Source organism: Myotis daubentonii, chromosome 18 (assembly GCF_963259705.1).
Source record: "Myotis daubentonii chromosome 18, mMyoDau2.1, whole genome shotgun sequence".
NCBI lineage: Eukaryota > Metazoa > Chordata > Mammalia > Chiroptera > Vespertilionidae > Myotis > Myotis daubentonii.
Genome location: NC_081857.1, coordinates 35,416,100 through 35,429,217, shown reverse-complemented (window position 1 = coordinate 35,429,217; position 13,118 = coordinate 35,416,100). Strand labels below are relative to the sequence as shown.

Sequence of the window (13,118 nt, the reverse complement as noted above, 5' to 3'; positions counted from 1 at the left end):
TTTTACCAAGATATTATGAGGCAAAGAAAATGCAGATGAAGAGATTGGCTAAAATTCTATCTAAATGAGAATGTTCATCACAGAAGGTCAAAATATAGACTTAGAGAATGAAAGGTGGTGTTGACTGACCTGAAGTGAAAAGGCATCAAGAAAGGTACCCCCCCCCCCACCCCCAGATCAGTCCTGCCCAGGGAGAACAGGAGGGGAAGGATCGCGTGTTGAGGAGTGCCCACTGTGTGCCAGGCGCGGGCTGGAGTCCCACCGACAGCATCCCCACTGTGCACTGCAGCCGGCAGAGAAGGTACTGCTCATCTCTTTTCCAGAAGAGCAACTGGGATCAAGAGATGCTCTCCTGCATCTCTGTCCCCTGGTGCTCATCTCCGTCCTCTCTGCTCACCTGGTCCAACACCCTTCCTGCAGTCAGAGCCCAGCATGACCGCTCCTCCCTTCAAAAGCACAGTCCTAAGGGGGCCTGACTCTCTTGGCATCTCCGTCTCCGCGGGGATTCGACACAAGGTTGTGGCACCCCAGTGTGTTCACCTCCGAGCCTGGTCCGCTCAGGTCCTAACATGGGATGGCATGTCACCGGAGTGGGCAAATGAGATACTCAAGTCACTGTAACCACACCTCAGAGCCACAGCGACGAGGACCTGAGACAGCACCTCTCTGTACCCCCACCTGGGCTGAGCACACCTGGCTTCCACCAGGCAGTCCTCCTGGGCGCACCCTGGAGCAGCATGCAGCAAGCAGACAGGTGATACGTACCACCGACCCTGGCCCCTAACCCAAGAGCCGAAGGAAGATGGCACGGCAGCCCCTCTGTACCAAGCAGCAAATACGATGTGGTTCCTGGGAACAGGTCCCGTCGCTGCGGGCTGTGGCTGCCCTCCACGTGGCAGGGCTTCTGTGCGGAGCTCGGGGTGTTCCTTCCCACGGCGTCCAGTGCTAGACCCTCCCCACCCGCAGAAGCCACCACAGGCGCGGCCCGAACATCGCCCTCTGCTGAGCCTGGTGGCGGGCTTACAGGGAAACCCTGACTGACTCTGACTAATACTCCTGCTCATAGAAATAAAAGGATGCTCCACGAGTGGAAGGGGTTGGCCAAGCTCTTGGGCAATTCAAAAGGCATCTGCTAGTCCCACCTGACAGACCACAGGCTCAGCCAGTCTCCTTACTGGGATCTCACTAGGGCTCCCAGCCTTTTTTATTACTATTATTATTACTTCATTACAAGTCAACTCTCCAAACTCTATCAGCCCTACCCCTTTGGTAGTTTTCTCTCTCCTACTACTTGGGGGTGAGTAGCAAGTAGGCCTCCCTGTAACATCCTCCCAGACACTCCTTGTGGCCCTTGGCACTATGAATAACCAAATGGTTCACACTGCCCTCCAGGGAGAGGCTGGGTCAGAGGTAAGGATGAGCTGTTCTCCTTGAGAATAAGCCCAGCGCTAGAAGCTCCGTCCCTCCAGGGTAGCATTGCCAGCCCCCTTTTTTCACTCCAGTGTCACATTATTGGTTCCCATTTATCCTCACAGCTGGGGCCCAGGTGTATTAATTTGATAGCAACATGTACCCACGTGGCATTAAGTGCTGTCAGTGCTGGGGAGGTTCTGCTTCCTCATCCTGTCATCTGGGGAGGAACCTCCTGGTGCCACAGTGTGACCCACTTAAGGAAGGAGGGGAGGGTCTCTGCCCAGAGCCGCGGGCACCCCGGGCATACAGTCTGCCTGTGTTTTTAGTAGCAAGTAGCACAGACAGAGGCCGCCACGATCTAAACCCTGCCGGCCCTTCTCCCCATTCCCTCTGGTTCTGTTTGCATGTGGCTCATTTGCAGTCACACTCCACTGACGGAAGGCAAAGGATGAGGCCTGGTGGCGCGACAGCACCGATGTTCCTGCCAGTGGCTTCCCGTAGCCTGAAATGCTGATTCTTGGAGAATGGAGCCCCCAGGCTGGGCTCCATTCTCAGTGATAAAGAGATGCCCAACATTAAGGCCTGGAAGAAAGGGCCTCGCGGGTAATTTCCAAGGGTGTTCTGAACTGGGAGCAAATTATCCTTTTAATAAGCATTTAACCATAAATGGCACGGCGGGGAGGGGGTAATCTTCGGTTGTCACCCTGACTTCCGTCATTCAGTAGCGAAGGTAGGGATACGAAGCTTCCCGTGCTAGGCAAATCGGTCATCCTTACCCAGGAAGTGTCCCCAGCTGCCACCGGCCCCATTGAGAAACACTAGTAATTCAATGCACTGGTCCTGCCGATTGGGAATGGACGCCGAGAAGTTCAGTGACTTGCTCAAGGGCACCAAGCTACTTTCCCTCCTGTTTCAAAACTCAGGAAACGACCACAGGAAGTTACTAAAACACAGGAGGAAAATAGCAAGAGATCATCCGCGATGTTGCAGCCTGATTCCTGCTGTGTCGAAGGCCAGTAGTCTATGGCGACTTCTCAAGAGCATGTAACGTAGCCCCTAGGAGGATTCGGGAAGCATCACGGAGCACGGAACTCTTCTTTGTTGTCCGCTGTCATCATTCTGCTCTTGGCCAAACTCTGTGGCTGAAGGGCTCTCCGCCTCGGCTCAAATAGTGAGAGTCCTTGTGCACATCCACCCAAAGGCGGGGCGCCCGGGCCTCAGTGTCTCCAGCCGTGCGTCTGCCTCAGGACCATCTTGGCTTTACTGCTCTTTGGAATGAGGATGTTAACCGTTTCTCCACGGCCGGGAAGCAAGTTTCCTGGGAACGGGTTGGGGAAGGGTCCTCCACCTCCGTGCGTTTGCTTCCTGCCACCACCCTGTGCTGTTCTGTAAAACTGGTCCATCACGGAGCTGGTTTCTCAGACCAGCCAAGCCTGCAAGCTGACGGTTCCGCCGAAGGTTTGGAAGATCACAGGCGCCAGTCACAGAAAGACAAACCCTCTGGGAACATGGGTTGTTTGCTCAGAGATGTCCAGACATTTTAAGTGAATCCCCTGCAAGCCTGCCACTGCCTCCCGAGAGCAGAAAGTGTTTGCTGCCAGCAGAGGTCTCCAAGACTTACCTGCTCTGGGCCCTGACGTCCCTACAAGGTCTTTTTGGGAGAAGACAGATGGCCGGACCTCTGGTGCCAGGTGTGGCACCGATGTCTGGGTGGGCGACTGCTCCGTGCCCAGTCCGGAGGGGCAGGAGCGCGTCTCCTTTGTAGCTTCTCTGCGGCTCCATGCAGCTGCGTGGCAAGGGGCACTCCTGGAATGTGCAGCAGGAGCGCTGCTCGCATTTGCAAGTGAAGTGCGATGGTTCTCATCAGTTTCGTCTCAGCGTGATGAGAAACTTCCCTGAGGCTGCAGCCCTGCCCTGCTCTGCCCTGCCCTCCCTGCTGCTGTGGCAGCTGGGCCCCCTTCCTGGCCAAGGCACGGATTTCTCCATGCAAGAGAGAGCGAGAGAGCGGAGTGTGAAGCTTCATCCCCTCAGCCCTCTGGTGCTCTGGGCAGGAGATGTGGGAGGGCAAACGGGACAAGGTGAGACCCTCACTCTGAGAACGGCTGAGGGCGCAGTGCTGGGATGCCTGCCCTGAGTGGACCCATTTCCCAATTCTGTAGTGGGGCTGGGCTGCTGCAGGGGTAAGGCGGCTGCCCAGGGAAGGCGTGGCACCAGAGCTGGTTATAAAATCCTCTGTTACTCCTCCAGTTCTTTCAAACACGTGTCCCCATGCCCCAGAGACCTGGCGCCTCCTAACATGTTCCCCTTCAAGGCTGCCCTTTTTTTCACCTGCATACAAATATGGGGAAAGCCTGGGGGAGAGGTTTGGGAGCCTGTGCTGTGAGCCCTGCCCCTCTCCAAGGACCCAGGTGCAGGGAACGCTCATTTCTTCCTTCCGTGTGTCCATGACAGCAGGGCCAGTCTCAGCCCCCAGACCACTCTCACTGCCCCCTCACCCCAAACATCTGGGAACGCTGCCTGTCATGGAGTGACAGTGGGGTTGTCATGTGACTTAGTCCACAGAAGAGACCCATCCGGATCTCAAGTGGACTCTCTTGACCAGTGGTTCTCAACCTTCCTAATGCCGCGACCGTTTAATACAGTTCCTCATGTCGGGGTGACCCCCAACCATAAAATTATTTTCGTTGCTACTTCCTAACTGTAATTTTGCTACTGTTATGAATTGTCATGCAAATATCTGATATGCAGGATGTATTTTCATTGTTACAAATTGAACCTAACTAAAGCATAGTGATGAATCACAAAAACAGTATGTAATTATATATGTGTTTTCCGATGGCCTTAGGCGACCCCTGTGGAAGGGTCGTTGGACGCCCAAAGGGTCGCGACCCACAGGTTGAGAACCGCTGCTCTCTCTCTCCTGCAGCTCTGCAGAGGGGGCGTTTCAGGCGCAGAGCGTGAAGCTCCTGGAGATAAGTTCCGGTGGGCCCTCCAGCAGGATCCTGACTGTGCAGAAGGCAGCTGGCAGCACATGTGGGGGAGGAGGGGCTGGCACGGGCAGTGGGTGCGCCCAGGGGATGGAGCCAGGACATTAATCAAGGGCCTTTTCTCCAGGATGACAGACAGGGCAGAGGCACCCCGGCGAGCACTGTTTTTGCTTTCCAGCTGGGAACGTGCACTAAGTTGTTCTTGAATACCCACGGCACCCAAAAGGCTTTGCTGTAATGCTCTTCAATGCACGGAACACCCATAAATTATCCTTCCCACTCTCACAACTTCCAACCTGGAGCAACTTGGAAAAACCAGCCTAGCAAGCAGGCTCCTCTCAAATCTCGGTTCGCAAGAGAAGAGAAAGTTCAAGCAGAAAGCACCTTCCAGGAGAATTGCAGAGATTTTTGTTGTTGTTGAAAGAATGAGGAAAGTCGTAATGGAACAGCGCAAAGCCTCTTGTTTGCGTTGGCTGCGCGATGCCGCTCTCTGCCCCCTGGGTCCTCAGTCTTTGCTGCCTGGACCAAGGCGCTGCCGGCGCCACCCCTCCAGGCCAGCTTCTCACACACCTGGCAGCAGACAGCCTGTGCCCAAGAAGCCGGAGCCGAGCCTTGGCGACCTGGGTCGGTGGGGTCTGCTTGATGGAGGCCCCTTGGCCCGCAGGCTTCCTCCATCAAGCTTCGGGGGCCCTCCCTGGTGAATCCCAGCCCTGCAGCTACGCGCAGAAAAGCCCACAGACACTTGCTCCGTTCCTGGCAAGGTCCAGCGCGCCCTGCCCTCTGGTCCCCTCACCTGGGGAATTTCCAAACTCGTGCACAGCTCAGCCCGCGCGCACGGTGCACTCGCCCTCCGGTGCAGACCACGCTCCTCTGGTCCAGGCGCGCTCCCCTCCCGCGCGCATCCCTCTCGCCTCCCGCCACCCCGCTCACTCGCTCTCCCTCACTTGCGCGCTGTCCCCTTCTAGCCCCGGAGCGGATAGTCCGTCCCTGGCACCGACACGCGGCTACCGCAGGCGCCAGGGTGGCCTCCGGACTTCGGGCCATTGGGAGACCGTGAACTCCGCCACCGGAAAGACCGCAGCTCCCCACGACTTGCCCGCCCGCCGAGACTCCCGCACCCCGGCACCCACTGGGGACGCTCTTCTAAGGAGCCTCCGGGTGCATGGAGGTCTGGTCGTGGGGCCGGGACGTCCCGGGAGCCCAGCCCCGCCGGCCCCGGCCCGCCCCGCCCCCGCGCTGCGCCCTCGCGGGGCTCGCTCCAGCCTCCGAACTCACCCTGCGCGCTCGCTCCGTCCCCGGCGCTCTCTGCCGAGCGGGAGCGCCGAGCAGCTTTTACACTCACTGTCTGAAATCCTTAGCCCCTCCTCCCAGACTCCTCCTCGCTCCAAACCCGTCCCGACTCCATCGCTCCCGGCTGGAGCCCCACACCTGTCTGGGCTGGGCCGCGAGGCCGGGCGGTAGATGGTGTTGGGGACTCGCAATCGATCCTTCCCAGAAGGGCTGCTCCGCTCCGCCACGGAGGGTTCAAACCCCAGAGGTCAAATGGAAACGCACGTGGGTGAAGGGGCCGCGCACTCCGAGCGCAGGCGGGGGTTTTCTGGGGCACCAGGCAGGGGTGCTGGCCAAGGTGGCCCATGGGCCCACGGGCTGTGGGTGGGCGGGGTTGCCCCCGGATTCCCCCGCCCCCACCGACTCTGCCTGCAGCCAGTGTCTGGGGGTCTGCCTGGCGTTTGCCATCCTGCCTTAGGTTTGGCTATTCCTCACAGTCTAGAGAAGCCAGGGGTCTTGTCACCCCTGGAGAAGTGAGCACCCAGAGGAACCCCAGAAGATGCAGGTGCGGGCGCTCTCCGACTGGAGGGCGGTAGCTCTTAGAACCAGAACCGGCTGGAAGGATTCAGAGCCTGCCCTCTCCTACCCCAGCCCCACACTAGCAAGTCAGAAATATCCCTGAAGTCAGATTTTTCACCAAATGTAAGCATGTTCTGGGGGATCCATAGGTCTTTCAAAGTCATAGCCCACTTTTTCTGGTGTTGAACTCAGTCAGATGTCTTCACTTCCTCCCTGGCACACTGTGTGCTGAAGCCCTACCCTGTGCCTGGTGCAGGGAGAAGGGATGTGGGGAGGGAGGCAGAGAGGGAGAGGCTCCCAGTCTCTTCATGGTGAAGGTCACCCTCGGGTACCTGGATGTAGTGCGTATAGGGGTTCCTGTTGTAAGTCCCAGTGGAAGGCACTTGAGCAAGGTGAGGCTCTTCTTAGGCGCTTCCCATGCCCTTGACACGGATTGGTCTGAGGCCGCCACTGCTTCCTAGTTTCATCTTTGCCCTAAGTTCACCCCATTTGTGCATGGTCTGCGAAGGACGAGGTAGGAGGAAAGCCCCAGAATTGGAAGTCAGTTTTGGCTTTGGTCTGGCCGCATTGCTTCCCAGCAAAGGCTTGGCCACTTCTGAGTTGTTCGGTACAGACTGGCGGGGGAGCACACCTTGGAGGTGAGTGCTGGCGACGGGGTCACCATAAAGGACCCTTTTGCTGTAAAGTCCCCGAGTCGGGGTGACTGGTTAGGAAATTTATCATCGTCAATTAAACAAAGAAATGTCCGGACAATAGGACAAATTCACTCATCAATCATGTCATGTATAAACTTGTTTGAAAGCACTAGCCGTAAGCCTGACATAATAGCTGCCTGAGAATTTAGGGATGAAATTGAAAATTTTAGAATAACAGAGAATTTAGTTGTTGAACGCAGAGCTTTGGTATATGTCCCTGTGGCATCACCCAGAAGGACAAAAGGATTTGGGGCACTTGTGGCTTTTCTTTTATCTGGTGTATAAGAGGGAAATGTAGAAATGATGTAAGCAGAATCTAGGCCTAGATGCCCTCCTCAAATTCTTGATCGTATTCTGACGGCACAGGCTGGCTTAATGAGAGCTCCTTTCCATCCGTGACTAGCTCTGTTTCTGTCCCTGAATTTTAAGGATCTTAAATAAGAACATGAAAATAAGAATATGTAGGAACAAACAAATACTCCAAAGATTAATTACGAGCGCCTACTATGTGCCAGGCACTGTGAGATGGCTGAGCTGCCTGTTCTCAGAGAGCTGGTGTTCTAGTGGAGGCTGGATATTAGGCCCTGGCCATGTTTATCAGGGTCTCCTCAGATCCTAGCACAGGACCTGGCACACAGTAGGTGTTCAGTAAATGCTTAGTGAATCCAGTAATGGTCAGAGCCATCTGTGACTGTCAAACAGCCCATCCACACAGGGCTGGTTTCCGGTGGGTTCCAGATGAGGTCGGCGTGGTACAGAGCCCACAGCCAGGGGTCTCTTCTCTTGCCTCTTCCACGTTCGTGACGAGTCCAAGCGGGAATGTCCTTCTCCTGGGGCACCGAGAGAAGGACCTGAAGGCTTGGACCAGTTGCATGTACAGTGGGGCCTTGACTTACGAGTGTCCCGACTAACGAATTTTTTGAGATACCAGCTGTCTCTCGGCCGATTTTTTGCATTGAGTTGATAGAGTAATTTGAGTTAAACGAGCTCCTTAACGAGCTAGGTCTCCGAATGAATTAAACTCGTAAGTCAAGGCCCCACCGTATAGGAATGAGAAGCAGCTGGGAGGGCAGCGGGCAGAGGGAATGGTGCAGACAAGCAGAGGAGAAGAATGTTTTTCTGAAGGAGATTTTTCTCGAAAGAGCTTTCTATCCAGGGTATCAAAATAACCGGCAGCTGATGCATTTGCTTCCTTGGCGGACAGAGTGTGGTGCGCACAGGAATTGTTATTTCCAAGGATCCAGAGCCTGCAGCCACAGCAGCACTCAGCCCAGCACAAAGCTCTTGCTTCATTCCAGAAGCCACGGCCAAGGTCTCATGCTGTGCTGCACGCCGGGAGGCTCAGCCTCGATCTGCCCGTGTGGACGCTGTGGCGGGCTCTGCTGGCAGTACGTCTGCAACAGAAATATTGTCCCAGTTGCTGGAAGAAGAAATAGCTTCAGCGCAAAGATTGTTTTTCCTTCCTTCTAATCAGAGTGGAGAAAAACTTGAGAAGAGGAAATATTTCATAAAGCTCAGTGTGATGACATGGCTACAGAATCACCAAGATAATCACTCTGGCCACCAGGAGGGGGACACAAGAGCCCAGGAAGGACTGGGGCTCAGCCAAGTAGGAATGGCCACGGTCAGACCAGAACTGGAGCCTCCTGACTTGTAGGCAAGCCCGCTTGCTACCTCACTCTCTGGAAGAGGCCGAGGAAAAGACCTCCAACCCCGGTCTTTGGAAGGCTGGTAGAGGAGCAAAGGCAGGCGGAGTGCAGAACACTGGGCTCCCGTCTCCTCTCGGGGCCATCTCTGCCTGCTCCTGGCTCTACCTCTCTCTGACAGCTGCCGTTTCTCACCTGCAGATTCCCTCCCCTTCGCCTGTGCCCGTCCACTTGTCTTTTCTCTTAAAGAAACTACTGGCCCTCCCGCTGCCCAGCCCCTGGCCCTCTCACCTGCTTGCACTATGGAACTCCTCAGCACCCAGCATTTCTTCGGTTCCCCTTAGCTTCCTGCCATCTGATTCCCATCTCCTTCATCTCACCTCCCCACTGAACAGACATTTTCTCCTTAAAGGTCACCAGTTGCGATAACATCATGACCACCATAATAATCACAGCATTTCTTGAGTGCTTCCCCTGTTTGGGTTGGGGGGCAAGCATTTTACTTGCCCTGTGGGTAGGTAACACCCATTTATTTGTAAATAAGGAAACTGAAGCCCTAAGGGGCAAGTCTCTTACGCAGCAAAAGCCACTCAGATGGCTGGCAGCCATCAATGGCAGGGTAGAGACTTGGATGGTGCCTGTGGAGCTCTTGCTGTTAAACACCGAGCCCTCTCTCAGCCAAACTCAGCGAGACTTTGCCAGCCCTCAGCTTCCTCCCCGAGGACGGCCTGCAGGGAGCAGTTTTCCATCAAGTTTCTGTGGCTCAGTCTGCGTTCTTCTCCACCCTCAGCCTTCCCGCAATGCCTCCTAAGGTTATGATTCCACCCCCAGCTTCAACTCTGACCTGGGTGGTAACTTATAACTCGGGCTGCAGCAGCCTGTGGGTCTCATCTCTGGAACCAGTCCTGTCTCCATAGGCCCAGAGCAGTTCAGCTCGTCTCCAGCGGGGGCACCGCAGCCCAGGAAAGCTACCAGCTTGGAAGGGGGAAGATTGAGCTCACCTACCCTATCTGTCCTCTCTGGTGGGGTGGCCGTGGGAGAAAGGCGTGTCCTTGTTGAGCCATAATAACTATGACTGCTTATGATCATGTTACTCATTGTATTAAATAAATAGGTTTGTGCACCTGCTATGTGTCTGTCCTACTCTAGGTTCTGGGGATTCAGCATGAACGAAATGAATGAAACAGCCTGTAGCCACATGCAGCTTAAGTTCTAATAAGGTGCACGCCTTAGTTCAAGCTGTTCCCTCCATCTGACATTATTTATGGAAATATTTAGTAAGTATTTATGTAGTGTACATTATACAGGGTGGGGCAACAGTAAGTTTAGAGTTGTTCATATGGGAAATAATACAATAATTCATAACTAGTAAGACAAGAATAATCTGTGTTTTGCATACTCACAACTGTAAACCTACTTTTGCCCCACCCCGTAACCAGGCCCATAAATAAAAAAGAAAATAGTGATTTCGGTGAGCTCCGTGTGGAAAGGGGGGTGAGACGCCCAGGCACCGAGGGGACAGGTGATGAGATCCCAGGTGCTGGTTGATTAGCGTCTGTCCTCCGCTCTCCTGACCCGAGCATGGGTGAGCCTCCAGGTTCTCAGACGCATCTCTGTCCCCAAAAGGCCTCCAATGACCCAATGGCCACCAGGTGGACAGCGCAGGTCAGGTCTTCACGGGTGGCGTCTTCGGACACCTCTGTGGTTCTCACTGCTCTCCCACGAGGGCCGGTCCTCAGCCCGTCCTGAGCCTGCGCAGCCTGTTGCCGCTCCAGGGCTGAGCTGGAGGGGTTGTAGCAGTGTGTGGGTGATGCCACAGGTTAAAGAGGGAGGGACTGACAGATGCTTGGGGACAACAGGAGACAAGGCTGCAGACTGTCCTCAGCCCCTTTCCTCCTCACTCTGCGCCTGCAGAGCTGTCCGGATGGAGGCCCGTTCCTGGCGTGCTGATTGTCACAGTGGTCCGGGTGCAGAGATGACTTTGTTCTTCAGCAGTTTATGTCTTTCTCTTAGCACAGAGGTTCTCAACCTTCCTAACGCCACGACCCTGTCATACAGTTCCTCATGTTCTGGTGACCCCCAACCATAACATTATTTTCGTTGCTACTTCATAACTGTAATTTTGCTACTGTTATGAATCGTAATGTAAATATCTGATATGCAGGATGTATTTTGTTACAAATTGAACATAATTAAAGCATAGTGATTAATCACAAAAGCAATATGTAATTATATATGTGTTTTCCGATGGTCTTAGGCGACCCCTGTGAAAGGGTCGTTCGACCGCCTAAGGGGTCGCGACCCACAGGTTGAGAACCGCTGTCTTAGGGCTTATATGATGTGGTGGGAGGACTGCAAATACCTTGGCTGAAGCCAAGTTATATATTTTTCCAAGAAATTTTCTTCTTTGCCTTTGTTAGAAAGCAGCCTGCCTTTGCGTTATGTAGCATAAAGAATGTGACTGTAGAGGCTTAGAGATTGGGCCTGTGGCCTTCAAGTGTCTTTTATCCTACGTTCCTTTATCCTGTCACGATCTGTGTGACCTCGGGCAAGTTCCTTAACCTCTCTGAGCATCAGATGCCTGAGGAGGCAGATCCCCACCAGGGATGCACCTGGAAACATGGAAAGATTAAGCCAAGACCAGCACGTTGGGATGTTTCTGGGCACACAGTGCGGGCTCTGCACAGGGACCGGTATGGACGCATCTCCTCCTGCTCCGCTCAAGCTGGGGGAGCGGCCGGCCTCGCCAGCTTGACGGTTTGCGCAGGGCCCACCCTGGTTTGGAAAGCGCCTCTGCTTTGAAACCACAGAATCCAGAAACACATTTCAACTTCACCGTTACCCTCATTCTGGACCCAGAGCCAGAGACCAAGTCGGTTGGAGCAACAAGTTCATTTTTTAAAAAAAGAAAAACGTTTTGTGGTGAGGGAAAAATGCCTGCACAAGAGGCCCCAGAGGAAAGCCTCCTGTCTTTAATGTCGCCCCACTGGGCCAAGATAAAATAAAGAGCTACTTTGCCACCACGGACCTCAGGTGGGCAAAGAGCTGGCTGAAACGCTGCAGCTGATGTGGCTTTGGGGCAGGGAAGCCCTGATCCAGCCGGTGGTGTCCACGAGGAGGCCTTGGACGTGAGTCTGTGCTGCCACAGAGACAAAGAGATTGTTGAAGGGCTTATCCCTGTGGTGGGACCTGGGAGCCATCAGGCCCCTGGCCAAAGAGCTGCAGAAATGAAAACCACAAAACGAAACTAAAATTCCCATCGGGTGAGACTACCATCCCCACTTGGAATTCTCGATTAGGTCCCAACTACAGTTCTTTTGTTGTGTTGGGATTTTGTCATTTCAAACATCGAGCCCTCTGAGCCCAGCTCTGTGGTCTTTTCCATCTCTGCATCGGCAGATCTGAGCCCCTACGGTACCTGGCAGAATTTGTTTCCCATCATGGTCATGACATTGAGTCGAGTACAATTATTCTAAGCAGTGGGCCATCATTTAGGATATTGGTTCCAGAGAAATCTTTGTTATAATGAAACGTCAGCACTGTTCTTTCATAATAGCTGGGATCTGTTAGGGTGGAATAAAGGTATATGGGGGGGTAAAGACTGAAGGCAGCCCATCTGGCATTGTCGTTAATGGACTTTAGAAGTTAACACACGAAACAGGCCGCGCGTCAGGATCAGCGCACAATGTCGCCTTGTTCCAGGTGTGGCTTTAGCAGGCGTTGCAAACTCCTTGCACGTGCGCAGGGAAAGACACGATCCGTCTGCATCGGCAGAAAGGGAGGTTTCCCAGGACATCGAAGACAGTACTTACAGATCTCGCAGCGGGGGAACGAGGCACAGATTATGCCTTTTTATGGGGACATTTCTTTTCCAATGAAAGCAAAATCATCTGTCTTAGTTCACATTTTTATAGGCTTTGATATACTTTTCGGCACTTTTATATAATGCAAATACTCATTTAAACTTCAGAAGGAAAAGCTAACACCATTTTGGTTTATCCTGCACATTTTTCCACTCCTGGGGCCTGGTGAACATTACATACTGTCCCTCGGCCGCCTGGCTCTGGGCGGCTATGTGGGCTCTGAGACCGCGAATCTCGTCTGCAATGCTTTTCTCCTCAGGTTATTCGTTACCTTCTTCTCCGAAAAGGAGACTCAGGTCTGCACCTCCTGTTGCCTCCTGCCTCTGCCACTCACGGGAAATGTCTGGTCCCCAATGACCTAAAAAGGCAGCTTGGCTTTCCCGGACCCCAGCGCAAAAGTCTAAGACAAAAGTCACTAAAAATGGGCATTGTCGGGGATCTGCAGAAACCACAGAGGGATTCAGGGTGAAATGTTTCAAATAGCTGTTTTAAAAGGTACAACTAATAATAAAAACCTAATAAAACGATAGTCAGGCGCTTGTAGATTTGAAGCATGGCAGAAAAATGCTTAATACAAACGGTTCTAGTTGGCATGCCAGGGGCCAGTGTGCGAGGCTGCGGAGAGCCGTGCTGGCTCTGGCAGCTTTTAGCTGTGCCCGGCCCACG

The 13,118-nt window shown here is 53.9% G+C and overlaps 1 protein-coding gene across 1 annotated transcript in view; it reads right to left on the bottom strand.

Annotated features, from left to right (window-relative positions):
* NGF (nerve growth factor) overlaps positions 1-5,770 on the bottom strand; it is a 49,200-nt gene extending 43,430 nt beyond the window's left edge. The window contains exon 1 of the mRNA XM_059673339.1: positions 5,676-5,770. The gene's annotated coding sequence lies outside the window, so the exon portion shown is untranslated. The remainder of the gene's footprint in view (positions 1-5,675) is intronic.
* Positions 5,771-13,118: the final 7,348 nt, after the last annotated feature.